The 16801-nt window shown below is 53.0% G+C and overlaps 2 long non-coding RNA genes across 9 annotated transcripts in view; one reads left to right on the top strand and one right to left on the bottom strand.

The window, feature by feature from the left end:
- The window catches only part of Gm671, a 29615-nt gene extending 24384 nt beyond the window's left edge, over nt 1–5231 (top strand). The window contains exon 4 of the long non-coding RNA XR_003951453.1: nt 2356–5231. This is a non-coding gene — a long non-coding RNA (predicted gene 671). The remainder of the gene's footprint in view (nt 1–2355) is intronic.
- Nucleotides 1–16801, bottom strand: part of Gm35853 — a 47265-nt gene that overhangs the window by 18049 nt on the left and 12415 nt on the right. The window contains exon 1 of one of the 8 annotated variants that reach the window (XR_875670.3): nt 14406–14536. The exons of 5 other annotated variants lie outside the window; for them this stretch is intronic. This is a non-coding gene — a long non-coding RNA (predicted gene, 35853). Of the gene's footprint in view, nt 1–9817; nt 10028–10559; nt 12414–14405; nt 14537–16801 lie in introns of those variants that run through there. 2 more of the 8 variants (XR_384461.2, XR_003951455.1) reach the window with 2 other exon arrangements.

Here is a 16801-nt window from a genome sequence, read left to right as displayed (position 1 = left end):
TTCATAGGGCAACAAAGGCCTTCTTAGGGGCTAATCTCCATCATGAGCATGTGACGACGCAGGCGTGCACATATGCCTAACTCAGGTAAACAGCCAGGCCCTCCCAGATATACAGACCCCGTACAAGCCCTAGCTATGCTCAGTTCTCAGGCACCCATGTGTCTCCATGTTGCTCTTGTGTCCCAAATCCCCCGGCTGCTGTGAGATGGGAGGCTACAGTGCACAGCAGCAGGGCACGCACACACTGCAGACAAGTACATACCCAAGTTGTTCACACAGAAACCTGGGGTGGGACTACGAACAGGAAGAGGCTGCCACTGGCCAGAAGCTACAATCCCCAGCCTCATCTCTAGGAGTCACTGTCAAGTTCTCTGCCCCAAACCTGAACTCTGAGACAGGAAGGATGAAGGAGACCTGAGGAACAAGCTCCCCTCAGTCCTACCACCTGCCAGGTGGGCAGCAGGTGGCACCACTGGGCTGCAGATTAGGACCCAGCTTTCCTTGTGGTGGCAGGAGAGGGACATGCTGGTGGCTGGAATCATGTAGGATGTGGGATAATCTCCTACCGAGGCAGGCAGCTTGAACTCAGAGAGACTGAACCCCAGGAGGAGGTGAGGGAACTGAAGAGCACTGGAAGAGGTGGGAGAGAGAAGAGGGGGGGGCACTGGGTGAAGAAATGGAGAGGGTGAAGCAGGAGAGGAGTGGGCTGAGAGGGACGAGGAAGAGAAGAGGGACAGGAAATGAACAGAGCAGAGCAGAAAGACACAGGGAGGGAACCACATGGCCATCACATAGGCTCGTATCACCAGCCATAGCTCCCTTTACCTGCCAACCCAGGACTCGGTCAGGACAGACAGACACTGCTTGAGCTATGCCTCCTTGGTCCCTCCTTTCTTTCTTCAGACCAGCGATCTGAAGGTTCCTGGATTGGAGGGCTCTGCAGACAAGCAGAGTTCACCACCTCACGTGAAGTGCAGGGAGCAGGGAGTCTGTAACTTAGCTTGCTAGAGCCAAAACTCCAGAAGCAGGGACCCCAGTGCATGGACAAGGTAAGGCATCGTGTCTCTCTCCCCGCTGACCTCTGCTGGCTAGACTATTCCAGCCCAGAGGTGTACACTACCTCAGCACTTTGGCATAGGCTAGCTGGAGCCTAATACCACCACCAGCAAGTTCTGGGTGGCAGGCAAATGTGTCCTAGAGCGCAGGCAGAGGGGGCTGAGCAGAGCTGGATAGTGAGTTTCCCATCTCCCCCACCCACCCCATACCTTAACATCTCCACAGCCCTGACCTGGAGACAGGGCCAGAAGTCTTTGTTGCCTAGACCCCTCCTGTCCTGCTGTGCATAGAGTCAAAGCTGAACAACAACATGGAAGCTGTGGGGCCTACACTGCTGCAGTGTAGGTGAGGCCTGTCATTTAGACCTAACCAGTGACACAGTCTTCCTTGTCCTTTCTGCCCTGGGGGCCTAGGAGGGTCTGAGAGACCTCCTGACATGACCTCTGGGACAGGCTGTTTATCATAGCTTCATTCCCAGAATTCCCTGTCCCTCCAGCACCCAAGCACTCCCAGAGGTCAGGAGAGGCAGCACTGTGATGTGGTCCAGCCTTAGAGGCCTAAAAAGGAGTTGCTGAGGGAACCACAGTGCGCATTTGACCCTCAGTTTCCCCCTGTATCAGAGCCCTGGCACCAAAGCCTTCACTCCATGCAAATAGGTGACCTCACTTTCTCACTTCACTCCATCCTCCTTGATGAAACCAGAAGGCAAACCTCCCATAGTCCTCTAGTCCATATCTGACCGTAGCAAACCCTGCTCAAAGATCCCTTCCATGGCTGCCCACTTCCCCCACACAGGAGGCACCCACCTCTGCCTGCTGCTACATCTTTGTGGCTTTATCGGCAGATGGCAAGAGGCCCTGCCTGCTCCCAAATCACAGGACTGTTCCCAGGTCTCTGAGTGTGCTGGTGTCTTCCCTGTACAGCCACACCCCACCACTGTGAGTGGGTCGGTGTGCACCTCAGAGCCTACAGCCCCCCCACCCCACCCCACCAGAAGCCCTTCCTGGAGCAGACAGCCCCTGAGTATTTCTGTGAATTTCTCCTACTCTGCAATACCCCCTGCTGTGAGAACTCGGGATATCTCTGCCAAATCAGTATCTTTAGCACCTCACACACCACTCAACACCTCAGACGTGTTGATGGATGTTACCAACGATTATTAAACACCAATAATTTCATCATGTTGTGATTCTGGCTCCTCTTGGCCAGAGGGTAGCTGGGGTAGGCAGCTGGAAGCCACTGCTCAACTAACGCTCTCTCTCTCTCTCTCTCTCCCTCTCTCTCTCTCTCTGGTACTAGACCTGCCTTTGCTATGTGGTTCACAGGCCTCAGCAGAGACATCAGAGACTGCTGACTAGCTAGTCCCTAAGACAGATAGTCACTCTGCATCCACACCAGATTCCGAGTTCTGAAATCACTTTGACGGTACAAGGCCTGTGGGTGCACCAGAGAACCCGACAACCTGCCAAAATCCTCCGGGCTTCCGCAGAGCAGCCCAGAGGCTCCAAGGAATGACATCATCTCTTCTCAACAAGTAGCTAGAGCAAGAAGATGATACTCTGAGCCCTGCCCTTGGGAAGCTTCCAGAGGAGCAACACCCAGGAGCAAAGAGGACCCAGGTACAAAGGCCAGGCTACCACACAGCACAGTGGAGATGACATCCACAGCAGTGAGAATGGTGGTCCCCGTTCAGCCTCCGAGCTAAGCCGTTTAATCCTTGAGGCTGTGGAGTAGGCAGGGTACTAGCTTCAGAGATCTAACACCACTCATCCCCAGTGGTGGGCAAGAATCCAAACAGAGATCCACCAGTGCGCATGCACTTGCCCTTTCGTCCACCCTAAGTTCTTGGTAGGGGCTTGTCACTTCCCTTTCAGAAAAGCCTTGAGGGATCCCCACTACCAATAACATAGCCCTTCCCAGTGAGGCTCCCCTCAAACCACAGCCGAGGAAGCAACCACTGTCTTCCACCCACACCGGCCACATCTTAGGTTTCACCCTGGAGTTTCCCAAGTCTCCTCTGTGCTCCGAATGAACCGCATGCCCCATTTTACAGATAAGAAACCAGAGGGTTAAGAATGTTAAGTAACTAGCCCAAGGTCACACAGCTGGGAAACAAATGAGCCTGGCTAGAACCCGGGTCATTAGCATGCCCATTTGTGTTCCAGGCAATTAGGGAAGGGGAATTAACGACCCGTGCTGCTAATGGTCCCAGGGAGAAAGGTTCCAGAGTTGACTAAGGCACCTGGGCCTTGAGAAATGGATGGGTCTGCACAGTCAGAGCAGGAAGAGTGAGAAGAATATGGAAAGTGCCGAAAGGGAGTTAGTGGTGGGCTTGTCCAAACTAGGCAGACATTGGGACACGGTAAGAGAAGCCATAGAATGGGAGTCACTCCGTGTGTCCCCCTAACTTGTTGCACAACATTAAGTGAGCCCCTTCCCTCTTTTGACGACTTTTCTATATATAAAAGACTAATTAAGCCTGGGTGGCTTCTTGGGTCCCATCTGACCCTGACATCCTGGGTTGCCACTGAGCCAAGAAATGAAGACTCTGAGAGCCGATGCTTCAGCATGGCAGGGGACAGGATAGCATTGGCTGGCAGAGGCCCGGCTAATACGGCATCTAAATGGAAACTGAGGGCGGAGCCCAGGCACGCACAGCAGTGGCCCCAGCAACCCTCTTCACCATCTTAGGAACATGTGTGAACTCACTAAGGAGTTCCAGCCTGTAGCTGCTGGACCCTGAAGGTAAGAAGTCCGAACAGGATGTGGGCTCACAGAGAGGAAATGAACCATGCCCACCACTACCTAACATCTGTGATACCTGGTCACCCTCAGGAAAAGGAGAGAGTCCTCGGACAAGGCTCAGAGAAAATAATCCCTAGAAGGATGGAGACTCCAGAACAGAAGCAAGTGGTCTGCAAATTGGAATGTATTTGAAGATCAAGTTAGTCCCCAATCGAAACTGTGTGTGGCACCTACTTTTAAAGAGATTCCAAACCATCCACAAAGGGCAACTGTCCCAAAGGCTGTACACTCAGAGCCACCAGGGCAGAAAAATCTCTTAACTACAGACAGTGGACATGCATGTGTGTGCAGACACACAGACAGACTGCTACTCAGAACTCCAACAAAGCCCATCTTGGGTCACTCATTTCTTCTAAGCCCAGCCTTTCAAACAGCCTCCATTTGACACTGCCACCTGGGAAGTCAGACTTGCTGTCTTGCCTTGGCCCATCTTGCTGCTTTTCCTTTCAGACTCAAGAGGTGCCTGATGGAAACAGTCCACCTACTCCACGTGGCTACTTCCACCTCTTGGAAGGCAAATGTAGCCCTTCTCTCTTCCACCTATTTAGCCTCTTGCTTTCCTGTCTCCTTCACCACAGAAAGTGAACTGAATGAAGGTAGGAGCCCTGTGGTCTGTTCCTGATGTTAGCCCCTCTGCCCCTTACCCCACCACCACCACCCATCCTATCTGTCCAGTAGGAAATCCTTTCTGTAGTTTAGTCTTAGGGCCTCACACCATCTATCTAGAGTCTGAGGTGATGGAGGCTTAGTTAGCTAGTTGGAAGAGTTGCCTCCTTACAGGGGAGAAGGCCAGAAGGGAGATTACTAAGGCGCCGGGCCCAGGGCTGTGACATGCACCTGCCACAGCTCCAGGGAGATGAGGGACCTGCCAACTTACCCCACCCCATGAGCTCATGGTTACATCTGCCAGGCGCTGGCCCGGGGGAGCAGGTGCTGACAACAGAGCCTGGGCACAGGGCCGAGGACGGGAAGGCGGGAAAACTGCTGAGGGCCAACAGCAAAACCAGCCTACAAGACTCTGATGCAGCGGCCCTCTGGCCTCCACGTGTGACCTCTGACCACGTGTGACCTCTGGCCACCTCCGACCCACCATCTCTGTTCCTCCTCAGGCCCCTGACTCTGGGCACAGCCTCTTTCTCATAGTCCTCTGTCTGGAAATCAAGGACGGGAGGAGGGCAGGTCACTCCACTTTCCCAGTGATATTCTCCCTACTGTTGTCTCCCCAGGGACTCTGGACAGTTGCCCTGTGTTAAGAGTTTGCTGGGCAGGAGATGGTCGACAAATGCTGTCATTTCTGAGGTTGTTGTAGGCACACACCTAAACGCCAGTTATAAAGTGACTATAAATCCCCAAATAGATGCTTCTGTCCTGGTACCAGCCCACCCCTAGAGGTAGGACCAAATGGAAGTCAAGCCCAACCCAGGTACAATTGAGCCACTGGGGTCAAAGACCTTCTCCATCAATCCTTGGTAAGACAAGCTGCAGCTTTCAAATGGCAGGACTGAAATGCCAGGAGCTAGACCACCAAGGACAACCACTGCATCCTGGTTTGTGTGCGGGTCCTGAGAGCTATTATACACAAATGCTTCCCAGAGCCTTTTCCACCAGCAAGTTCCAACCAAGCCCAGAACCTTCCAGCTCCATAGCCCTGCCTCATCCTGTTACCCAAGGGACCCCCTCTCCCTCTTCCCCATCCTTTGCCCCCACTTGAAATCCCCCTTCAGATGTGCAAATTCCCAGGCCAGAATTTCTCTAGAACTGTCTCTGGGCTCCTCTCATACTCTCCCTTGGTTTCTCCACAAGAAGCCACTCTTCCTCCTTTCTCCACGAGTCCCATGGAGAAGATACTTAACTGATCCATTTCCTACATTGTCCAGAGAGGAGGACCTGGCTTAGAGCCATACCACATTTCCGTATCACCAAGAGGACTGGGCAGGCATATTGCTGGACAGTCCCCACCCAGGAGGCAGGGTAAATTCTCAGAGTAGCCAGTCACTGAGTCAGGTGGCGGGTGTGGGGTCCCTCGGGACTGGAGGGTTCAGAAATGATGCTATTGAAAGGCCTATTGCCTTCAGCCACCACAGAGACAACTTGGTCTTTCCCAGCTTAACCCACGCTGCCCTTTCGGGAAGCTTCCCCACCCCCACCCCCCGCAGGCCCCACCCAGCTCCAACCACGGCTTACTCCACGTCCCCTCGGCACGTAGATGCAAAGTTTACTGTGTGCTCAGTCGCCTTGCTTATGTGTTCCTTTGCAAATGTTCTCATAGATCTCAGCTCTGCTAGCTACGAGAGTCTCGAGCATTAATTAAGTCCATTTTGCTAGAGGATTAGTCCCTGCCCTTAAGGAGTGCCAAGGAACACTCTGGAATCGAAGTCACATCTCTCTCGCTGCAATTTTTTCCTCTTGATAATCAAGCAATCTCCCTGACGAAACTCCCCTCGGTAAGCAGCTTCTCCCCACTTCTCCTGCTTGGACTCTCCGGGAGGCCCCAGATAAGGTCATATGGGGGCAGAAATCTCTGGAGTGCCTAGGAGAGATTAGTTTCTGTCAAAGGAAAGAAGCGCCTTTTGGTGTACTGCAAATCCTTCCGAGACCAGTTCTACTCCTCCTAGCCCCAGAAACCAAGCTGTCCGCCAATACTGCATCTTCACCAGAACCCAGAGGGCTCCCGGCAAGGCCACATGAAGCTATGGGGAGAGACTGGGAAGGAGCCTGGGAAGGAGCCTGGGAAGGAGCCTTGGTCCTAGCCCTTCCTGACTGTGTGAACTTGACCTCTCTGTGCCTTTATTTCACTATCTGCAGGGTGAGCACAGTAGTCAGAGCCCTGTGAGGGAATGGGTAGCCAAGCACGGAGCTGAGAAAGACACATTTGTCTGTGTTGCCTGGGTCGTAGAGAGTGGTGCGGACAGGCGGAGAAAAAAGGTGGGCCTCCCTGGTATATCCTCCTCATCTCCCTGTACCTGGGCCAGGGATCTGCTTCTGCTCCTTCAACTCCAAGCCCTTAGCCAACGTGGCTTACAGGGGAGTCGGGCATCAGGAAATGCTTTTTATAAAGAGCAGATCAAGGGATCTGGCTCCTTGGGTAAGAGTGCTTGCTGTTTAAACATGAGGACTCTATGAGCAAGGCATGGTTTGAGTTCAAACCCCCAGCACCCATGCAAAACCCTGAGTGTGGTTACGTGTTCCTATAACCCAGCACTGTTGGAGGTGGACTGGAGGGTCCCTGGGACTTGCTGGCTCCCAGCCTCTCCAGTGAGACCCTCCCTCAAGGACCTTGAAGGAGTAAGGTGGAAAATGACAGAGCAGGACACTCAAGTCTCTCTCACCTCTGTGTACATGCACATAAGTCTGTATACATATACCACACAGCGTTCACACCCCACCAATCGGACCGCCAGTGCCGGAGGTATTTATGGGAAGACACCAAGTCCCTGAAACCAAGTCCTTTTGCCAACTTCCCAGCTTACCCTGAGCATGGGCCTTACCGGGGGCCAGTGACAGACTGGCGGTGAGGGCTGCTAGAACCTTCCTAGTGCCAGCACTCCTACCAGGGAGTCCAGTGATCTGCTTTCATGGAAAGCATTTTCTGATGCCCTCGCCCCAGCCATGAGCTAGGTTGGCTAAGGGCTCAGAATTGAAGGAGAAGGAGTGATGGTCCATGGGGCAGGTTTGCCTGGAAGGCCTTTCTTTATACTCTGCCTACCTAGCACCAGACCTTCTCCAGGAAAACGTGGAGAGAAGGGGCCTCTGAGAGCTGGGGTAAGAAGGGGTGAGCCAGTCCCTGCTGTCCTGGTCCTGCCCTCAAATGTCAGATTATCTGTCATGAGTTATTTTGTGTCAGCCCTGTGGGATACAGAACATATTTTACACAGAGGCCAGCACATGCGCGTTGTCGTGAAACTGTGCTTTGTGATGCGTTATCAGCTCTCCATCCTCGTGACCCTCCAGTGAGTCACAAACAAACATCTGAGAAATCCTGTTGCAGGTGATGTGAGCAAGGTTCAGCCCAAGGTGGGTGAGTGCTCCCACCAGGACCGGGACACCCACTCAGCAGGTGAGAGAGGTGGCACGTTGCATCGGCTCCTTCCTCTCTCCCTTACTCATAAGGTCTCATGAGTGGACAGACAAGGCCACAGATAAGGAGGCAGAGAGAAAGTCACCCTAGCTGCCCTCGGTGCCAGCCCCTCAACACACAGTCTCCCTCCTCCCTGGAGCTAGAGCACCAGAGGCCCTTCACAATGGGTCAAGGCCTAAGGAGGCTTTGTAAAAACGAAAGGTGAGTTTGCCACTCACTTCAGGACTCATCTACAGCCAAGTGTGCAATCTCCCATGCCGGGAAGACTTTTAGTGAGTCTCTATGAGCGAGGCATGGTTCTGGGTCCTTGCCCAACCGAGTAAATTTCAAATGGAGGAGGCAAACCTGTAAGAAGCGGTATAAAGAAGATGGAATTGGTTCCAAGCCATGAGGATACAAATAAGAAGAAGCTATAAGTTCACTGAAGGGGCAGCAAGCAAGAACAGGAACCCTCTTGCTTCCTCCTTCAGAATCCAGAGGCCATTTTAACATAATGTTTCAGTCATAACAAAGATATGATGAGAAAGGGTAGTGGCCTTCTTACAAGGGAACTTGCCCAGGGCCTCGAGAACTCCCTGGTAGTTCCACACTCCCTTGCTCATCAGAGGCTGCCCCAGACCAGAGCATCTTGGGCTCGGAGAGGCCTTCTCAGAAGGGACATCTCAGTTCGTGTTGACAGGCACTGTCTATGGTGACTGAAGGAGATCAGATTGCCTGCTAGGGTCCAGGGCACCTTGTTGGGAGGGGCAACGGAGAATATCATCAGCTCAGCAGCAGACAACCAGCCCTGCCCAGAAAGAAGGCAGAGCCCACACCTGGGGCTCTCTGCCCAGGAATGCTACCTGCCAGCTGAAATCCTGGCCCACACGAGCACCCTAAGGGCTGTGGGAGGGGGTGGAATTGGTGCTACCCCCACCCCCACAGACACCCAGCAGGAAATGTGTGGAGTTCGTCAACATCTCCCTAGCCACCAGGCCAGTGGCCCTATGGCTGCCAAATAATGGGGCAGGAGCCAGGTCATTAGGCAGGGAGACTGTCATTAGAGCGGGTGATGCCACCATGTACAGACAATAGCAAATAGTCATTAGTGGCTGTGTCATGGGGTGAGGCAATGCTGGTGGGGGGAGGGGAGCAGCCCTGGGTCCAAGGAGCCTACACACACAAATGCACACAGGCACACGCAAAGAGCAGTGCACACACGCTCAAGTACTCACAAGCAGAAGTGTGAGTGGAGACAGTCCCACCTTCATGTCTATTCAGGGGCATAAAGACACACTTGTATCTCTGCACATTCAAATACATGTCTTACGTTCACATGCACAAATGGTCACATATACTCCCATTACAGGATATCAGCAGACATTTGTGTGTTCACACCCTGAGGTAGGCTATAGCAGATGCAAAAAGGTGTCTACCCACAAGGGAACATGAGCACACACACATCGTGTTCACACAGGGAAGAGAACACATACACACAAGCATGTGAGGCATATGTTCCCAAGGGGGTGTGGGAAATTGTGTTTTCACACTCGGACATGTACTTTTTCATACACAAGGAGTGTGGGTGGCTATACTCACATGGTCACATGCATGAAGGCTGTGACTAAAGATATATATGCACTCTCACACATGAGCTAATTAGACACATTGGTCTAAGAGGTCTCCAGGACCTAACATCCTCCCACAACCAGGCACCCCAACACACAGGCATCCTCTTGCCCTGAGATACACACACACACACACACACACACACACACACACGAATCAAAGGGGAAGCTCTTACACACCCCCATTCTCACACCTCTACTACGAAAAGCTTAGAAGCCAAGCAAAGGAAGACATAGCCCTCCAAATAGCAGCCTGAAGGCCAGCTCCTACCCTTCGAATGGCCACCGTGACCAGGTTTTCAGGGCCTCCTGATCTCCATGGCAGGAGACTGGCAAGAAGATGGGGCTCAGAGAAGTGGGAGGTCTCCCACAGTGTGTGGCCCACTCCCTGTCCTCTTCTCTCACGACATTTCTCTGTCCCCTGTGGGCTGCAGAGAGAACAGACAGACGACTAGGCAGCACTTATCTGACCAAATCCAGGGTCAGTTTCTTCCTGTATCGCTTTACACGGTCTCGGACTCTCATTTCCTGATACCGCTATAAAAATCGCCGTGAGATTCATGGCTTTACACGTGTTATGCTTCTTATTTTACACAAGTTTATTCATTTCTACAGCCCTCAAAGTCTGAAGTCTGACATGGATCTCAGTGGGCTAAAGTCAGGATGTCAGCTACCTAGGCTCTTTCGTGACTCTGTAAAACTACCTGCCAGCCACAGTCTTTAGCTTCCTCCAGATCTTCACCTCCATTTAAAGGGCTCAGGAAATGACCCTGGGTCCACCCAGGTAAGCCAGGCTTGCCTCCCCAACTCACTGGATGGGGTGAGGAGTGGGGTTATTATTGGCTAACCTTGGGCAAGCGGTTTGAGATGCAGCACCCTGGCATCCCCAATGGCTAAAGGAAACGGCACCCACCCTGTAGATGGTCAAGGGGATGTGGAAAACCTGTGAGCATCGCACGCAGGCCACCTTCAGTCTTCAGCTCCCTGAGCCTGGAAGGGGCCATCTACAGACAGAGGAGGTAAGGGCCCTCGGGGACTAGAGGGTCACATGCAGACCCGGGCAGTGAGGACTGTGAGGAGTGTGGGTGTCTCTAGGGCTGCTGCTCCCTGTGAGACTGCATACACTGCAGAGATCTGTGGCAGACTGGTGCATGCTGCTCCTGGGAATTACAGTCTCCCTCTCCTCATCTGTTACCATCAGTTTGCAGGGCCCTGGGGCCAGCAGGAGGGTAGGAAGCCCAGCCTGGACTACTATTACATGAGTATATACAGACTGCAGAGAGATAGCCTGACAGCACAGACCCCATGTGGAGGAATAGCTCACTGCAAATAGTCATTAGATTCCAGCCTTACCGGGTGCTGTTTGTCCTCTCTGAACACAGCCAAAGGCACCTCAGAGAAGAGCTGAGGTCATCAGATTCCCGCTGCCCAGTCTTGCAGGACATTTCTGAAGCTCGGCTGCACCCATCGGCCCCGCCCTCTTGTCTATATCAACCCAGGACCCTTTGGTATCTCTCCTCAGTCTATGCCAAGTTCATATCTCATCTCCCAACTTCCTCTAGAAACTCAGAAGTTAACTGAGGGACTGGGCCCCCCTAAACATGAGAGGGGCTGGAGTAGGGGGAGAAGATCTAGGTGAAAACCCCAATCCTCAAAGTGGGGTGCAGTATCTCTGGGACTGCCTGGATGTGGCAGCATGCCTGAACACTGGCATAGGAATTGTGGGACATATGGAAGGACTCCTACCTTCTTCCTGGGACACAGGGAACAGGCCATGTGCAGGCTAGCATTTTACATACCAGCTACCTTGGAGATTCTCACATTTGTCTGCATCAGGGGATCCCCAACAGATGTCCATGGGGAGACACTGGGGGATGAAGAGGGGGCCACACAGATGCCTAGCAGCAGCAGGGCACTGCAAGGCAGGTGTCATAAACGCTCAAGGAAAGACCACAAAACTCCCTGGCCATGTCAATGCTGGGAACAGAGAGACCCAAGGACTAGAGTTGAGGCTTCAGGTTCCAGATCTCCGCAAGTCTCCTACATGGGCACTGAGGACCCTTCCCCGGGGTGTGAGCCACCTGGAGCCTGGTGGCTCCCCGCCTGGCTGCTCTTTACCAGATCTGGCCAGCTCGTCAGCTGGAGCAGAGCCTAGTGTCACTGTAGGCTGCTGCCACCTGGCAGGTGCACAGATCTCTCCACAGGGTAGAGCATGGTTTCGGTCTATTATCAGACCAGATAAAGGCAGTCTCTAGAGCTTGGGGGAGAGTTTAGGCTTACAAATAAGCATCTCCAACATGCCCCACCACTCCTCCAGTCTCCTTTGTCAGCTGTCCACCTCCCAATGACTCTTTGTTCCTCTCTAAAAGCAGCCCCAGGGAGAAGGACAGCTCCTAAACAGCTGTGTGCTGCGAAGGAGGCAGGGAAGAGTAAGGAGGCTGGAACCAGCCAGACTGGGGCGGCTGGAAGCTGAGGCGAGGTAGAAAGGAATCCTAGAACTCAGAAAGTCTTGGTCTTGTGGGCCATGCAGTACGTTTACTCCTGGGGTTAGAGGATGCATCTCCAGGTACAGATTCTGCCTAGCTTGTCTTGTCCCACTGCTTGACAGGGCTTGCACCAAGGAGGGAATCACGAAACCATTTCCTGAGTAGATGGCCAAAGAGCAGGGGGAAGGCAGGATTGACGCTTTCTCCGATGGTCCAGATTCCAGGAGTGCTTGGAGGAGGGAAGTGGGGTCCTCAGAGAGGGAGAGCTCTTGATGCAGCTGTGACTACAGGACCATAACTGAAGAAACACCCCTGCTGTAGTGAAGGCTGCATCAAGAGTGGTCCCTCAAAGTAAGGGAAAGGAGTCTCAGAGAAGACTTCCTGCAGGAAGGAACAGATAGAACAAGCTAAAGGCCAGCGCAGAGGCTCTGAGGAGGCAAGAAGGAGGGAGCTCTGAGTATGTGTGTGTCTAAGACCTGCAGGAGCCATCCTCGGGGCTGGAAGTGACCTGGGCATAGTGGATGGTACACAGAGTGGACACGGGGGACACTATTTCTCAGACTGTCATTTCCTCCTGGCTGGCAAGCAGATGGAAGGATGCTGTTGGGGAACTAAGCTGCCCTGCAGCCCCTCATCCCTCCCCCGAGGGCATCAACAGCAAGCGGAAGCAGGGGCCCTCTGCCAGTTTCCCCTTGTGCAATCCTTCTTCCTGCTCCTCCCCATCCAGAGGCAGGCCTGACAACTAAGCCAAGAGGCCTCCGGCATGAACTGGCCACAGGCTGGTTTTCCCAAGGGAGGGCTGAGTAGCTGAAGCCTAGACCAGAGAAGACAAAATATTCCATGCTGGGTCCTATCTGCAAAAGGAAAGAGCCTGGCACCTCTGAGTGGTCCCTGCTCTGCCCCAACTACATGTTTAACTATAATCTAGAACCACTGAGGCTTCTAGTCACCTAAGGAAGCTTGCAAGGACACCCTTCTGGTCTCAACCACACAGCTTTCTTTTCTTTTCTTTTCTATTTGTCTCTATTTGTTGAGATAGGATGCTACTATGTAATCTTAGTTGGCCTGGAACTTGCTCTGTAGCCCTGGCTGGCTTCAAACTCAACAGAGATCCTCTCGAATGCTGGGATTAAAGGTATGAGCTACCACACTCAGCCAACCACCAAGATTTCGGCTATGACAGGAAGATATCAGGGTCCCCAGATACTGGGTGGGAAATACAAGGAATGGTATATTTAGGACTCAGTATAATACAGGCCTCTGGGAGTCGGTTGCTTGTGGTCTTCATGAGACTCCAGGACAAGGACCCTGTGTTGACATGAGATTTAGCCAACTCAGCCCAGGCAAGCAGACAACCAGATCCTGTAAAGCCAGGGCCCACAGGTCACCTTCTTACCACCTATGTCCACACAGAGACTCCTGCACAGACCACTCAGGGTCTGTGACTCCGAGATATCTCAAAACTCTTGGTGATGAGTCCTCTGTCCCAGTAGGCAGAATGAATGCTCTGTGTACAAGATGGCCTTTTACGTAGAAATGGCTAGTGCCAAGAACCTACTGTGTGCCAGATTCTATGTGAAGACGTGTGGTATCAAAGGAATTTAGCCCTAACCCACCCCTGTGTTCACAGAACTCAGCCGAAAGGCAGACACAAACACGTCAACAGCCAACAATAAATAACTACAAATTGGGCTAAGTGGGCTGAGGACGGGAAAGCGCAATTAGCCTTGCGGCCTCCCCAGCCCTTAAGGTTTGCCCTCATTACACAGCTGGGCATGCCCGCCCTTCCCAGGGTTCCCTGGCTAAGGGCCTGGTTCACTCTGCAAGCGGAGAGCCTGGCAGAGCAGGGGGCAATGACAACTGCCTAGGAAAAAAGAAAATTTTAAATGAGTGTTCAGCATAACCTAACGTCATGAATCTAGAGAGATCAGGCGCTTGACTAAATCACACAGTTGCTAAGCAGCAGAGAACCAGAAGAGAAGTCAGATGTCCCAACTCTGGGCCACTGGTGCCCATAACACCCACCCATCTGCCTGTCTCGATATCCTCACAGCCTGTCTTGAAATAGGATGTAGCCTCCAGGGATCGACAGCACCCTGACTCATCTCAGAGGCTCTGAACACTGTCTAGTCAAGCCTCGTGATGTCAGTGCTTCACATCTGAGATGTCCCACACCGAACGTGACGTGGCCGCACGCCACTGTCCAGGTGTGGCTACAGAGGGTGGACTGCCACAGGAAAGAAACCGAGGAGCTGGGAAATGGAGGAAGTACGCAGGCAGCCACCGTAGGAGGACTTTGACCCAGTAGTGAAATGCATAGATTGCAGCCTCTGGGCTCCTAGGAAATCAGGATTCCTCTGCTCTCCACAGTACCTGTGACATTCGAGTGATGCCAGCTCCTGTCACCACGGTCACCATCCCACACAGATCTGCACCGCCCAGCTTGTACTTAGAGCAGCACCCTTCCTCTGCTCCACCCCTACAGCTCTTCCTCTTCCTGGGGCCCCTCCTGGAAGGTATTTCAGAGCTCTTTACCTGAGCTGGTGCCTCTGCCAAGGGTGTACAAAGCTTGCCTGGCACACGGAATGGGCCTCATCTCTCCGCCCTTTCTACAAACCCTGCATCCTCCCCAAAGCCATCCTCTGCTCCCCACTCTGGAATCCTCAGGATGCTCAGAGGCTAGAGAGCTACACTCCCCCATCCCTGCCTCCCCTAGAGCCTCAGCTTAGCCCTACCTCCAGGGAAGACCCCCGAGGAAGAGAATAGGCACTGAGCAGGCAGAGTCCTCTGTCATGGACAACACAGGAATACATTTGAAAGGAACCAAGATGAAGGAAGAACATGAGCAGGTCTGTGGAGGCCTGAAGCAGTTCCGAGACACTCTTTCTTCCCATGTTCCCCTGATTCACTGATGCTGGCTCAAAGGCTGGCCAGTACTCCTACCGATGTTCACGAAGCAAGCACTTTCCGCTCTCTTACAGGGAGAGGCTGCCAGGGCCGTCCCAAGGAGAGCAAGACAGAAAAGAGACACTGAAACTATGACATAGACATGAATGCCATTCCTATAAGACCATCCAGCCAGACGCCTCTCCTCCCTAACCATGAGGGACAGGTCAGGGAAGAGCAGAGAGAACAACAGGAAATCGTGGAAGAGAAGCAGAGAAGAGTAAGGGAGACAGGTCAGAGGTCACTGGAAGTGATAAAGGAGATCTCCAGAGTCCCAGACAGCCACAAAGATCCTCATATCCTTGCCAGCTGGCATTGCCCAGACCCAAGCATGCCTGGAGCATATCCAGGAAGCACCTGGGAAGTCTCCAGTGAAACTCAACATTCCTTATCTCTTGCTACCCTTACTACCACAGACTTTGATTTGATAGGCACTCAGTCCCTGGGGCCCTGGGTCCTAACAAGACCTGGAGAGGATCCTATCTGAGCTCAGCAAAAGTAGATGCCCTTCCAGTCTGAGAGGGAAAGCCTCTGGTCAGAGACAACCTGTTCAAATGGGTCTCAGGGATGCCAAGGAGAGGGAAGTAGAGCCAGAGGAGGTTAGGGGTCATGGGAGGACTTCCTCAGGAAGGACCAAGAAGTAGGTGGGGCAGAGCTGTAGAGTTTGTTTATTTGGGGCTTTTTTTTTTCTGCTGTTCCTGTTTGGCAATCACAGCCGTGGCAGTCAAAGTCACCTCAGCACCCAAAGAGAGCTCGGAGCCGGGGGGGGGGGGGTGGCAACAGATAGCTCCCATGTCCCACCCAGTAGCCATTCTTCTAGGGAGTCAAGAGCATCCCTAAGGAAAGCCCCCAGAGACAAAGGCCTCCATGTCGGCTGGGAGTGACCACTGACTGTGACTTACCAAGAACCTGTCAAATTCAGTGGGACGTGACAGGCTGAACTGAGCGTTAAGAGGAACCGACCTGACCAAAGCAAACAATAAGGAGACAAAACCAGCTTCGTTCTTGGTCCCCCGCCCTTCCGGTGGCTTCCAAAGTCACCATAAACAACCAGTGCCCTGAGACCAGGCACGCCACCCCACCCTCTGTACTGAGGACAGTGAATTCATTTGGCATATGCCTTAAATGGAGGCAATGGTAAGGACAGAGAGAACACTCAGGCCGTACCAAGCGCAGATGCCACTGGCTGCCCCCTCAGAGCACTCTGGGCTGACCAGGAAGGGTATGCCACTAGATCTGACAGCATGCCATTCAGATACCAGAAGAAGACGGTGGGAGGTTGGGGCGGCCATACCAGACACACCAGGCTGCTGAGTGGGGTACATATAGCATGCCACAGAAGTAGGGCATACATTGTCCTGGGAACCCAATTACCCACGGTAGATCCTGGAATCCAGGATCCAGACAGACTCCTGATGCAGAATTCTGTATCCAAGTGAACCAGAAGTGCCCATTCATGGGAACCAGGCCTGGACCCCAGGCAGGTGTAGGTCATGTGGCTCAACCATCATGCCTGGTTAAAATGTGTGACTGCCTCGGTCCCCTCAAAGGCCGAGTCCCCTTGGTTTTTACAGACACACCCTTCTCTGAGCTCAGGGAGATTATGCTGGACCTAGCAGGGTGGGTAAGAAGAGGCCATCTCTGGATAAGGAAGAGCAGGCCCTGGCTGAGCACTGGGCTGAGAACCTTTGTAGTTTCCAGAAATTCCTTGGGCACCTTGATGCCTGTTTCCGTACCAGATTTTCCATGAAGAAGGTAGAAGCTGTACGGGTAGCCATGGAGGAGGAACGGGAAGAAGAGTGAAGGAGAAGGCAGGGCAAGGA

Source organism: Mus musculus, chromosome 15, assembly GCF_000001635.26.
Source record: "Mus musculus strain C57BL/6J chromosome 15, GRCm38.p6 C57BL/6J".
Classification (NCBI taxonomy): Eukaryota; Metazoa; Chordata; class Mammalia; order Rodentia; family Muridae; genus Mus; species Mus musculus.
Note: the sequence above shows the minus strand (reverse complement) of the source record. Positions and strands in the feature narration are given on the sequence as shown.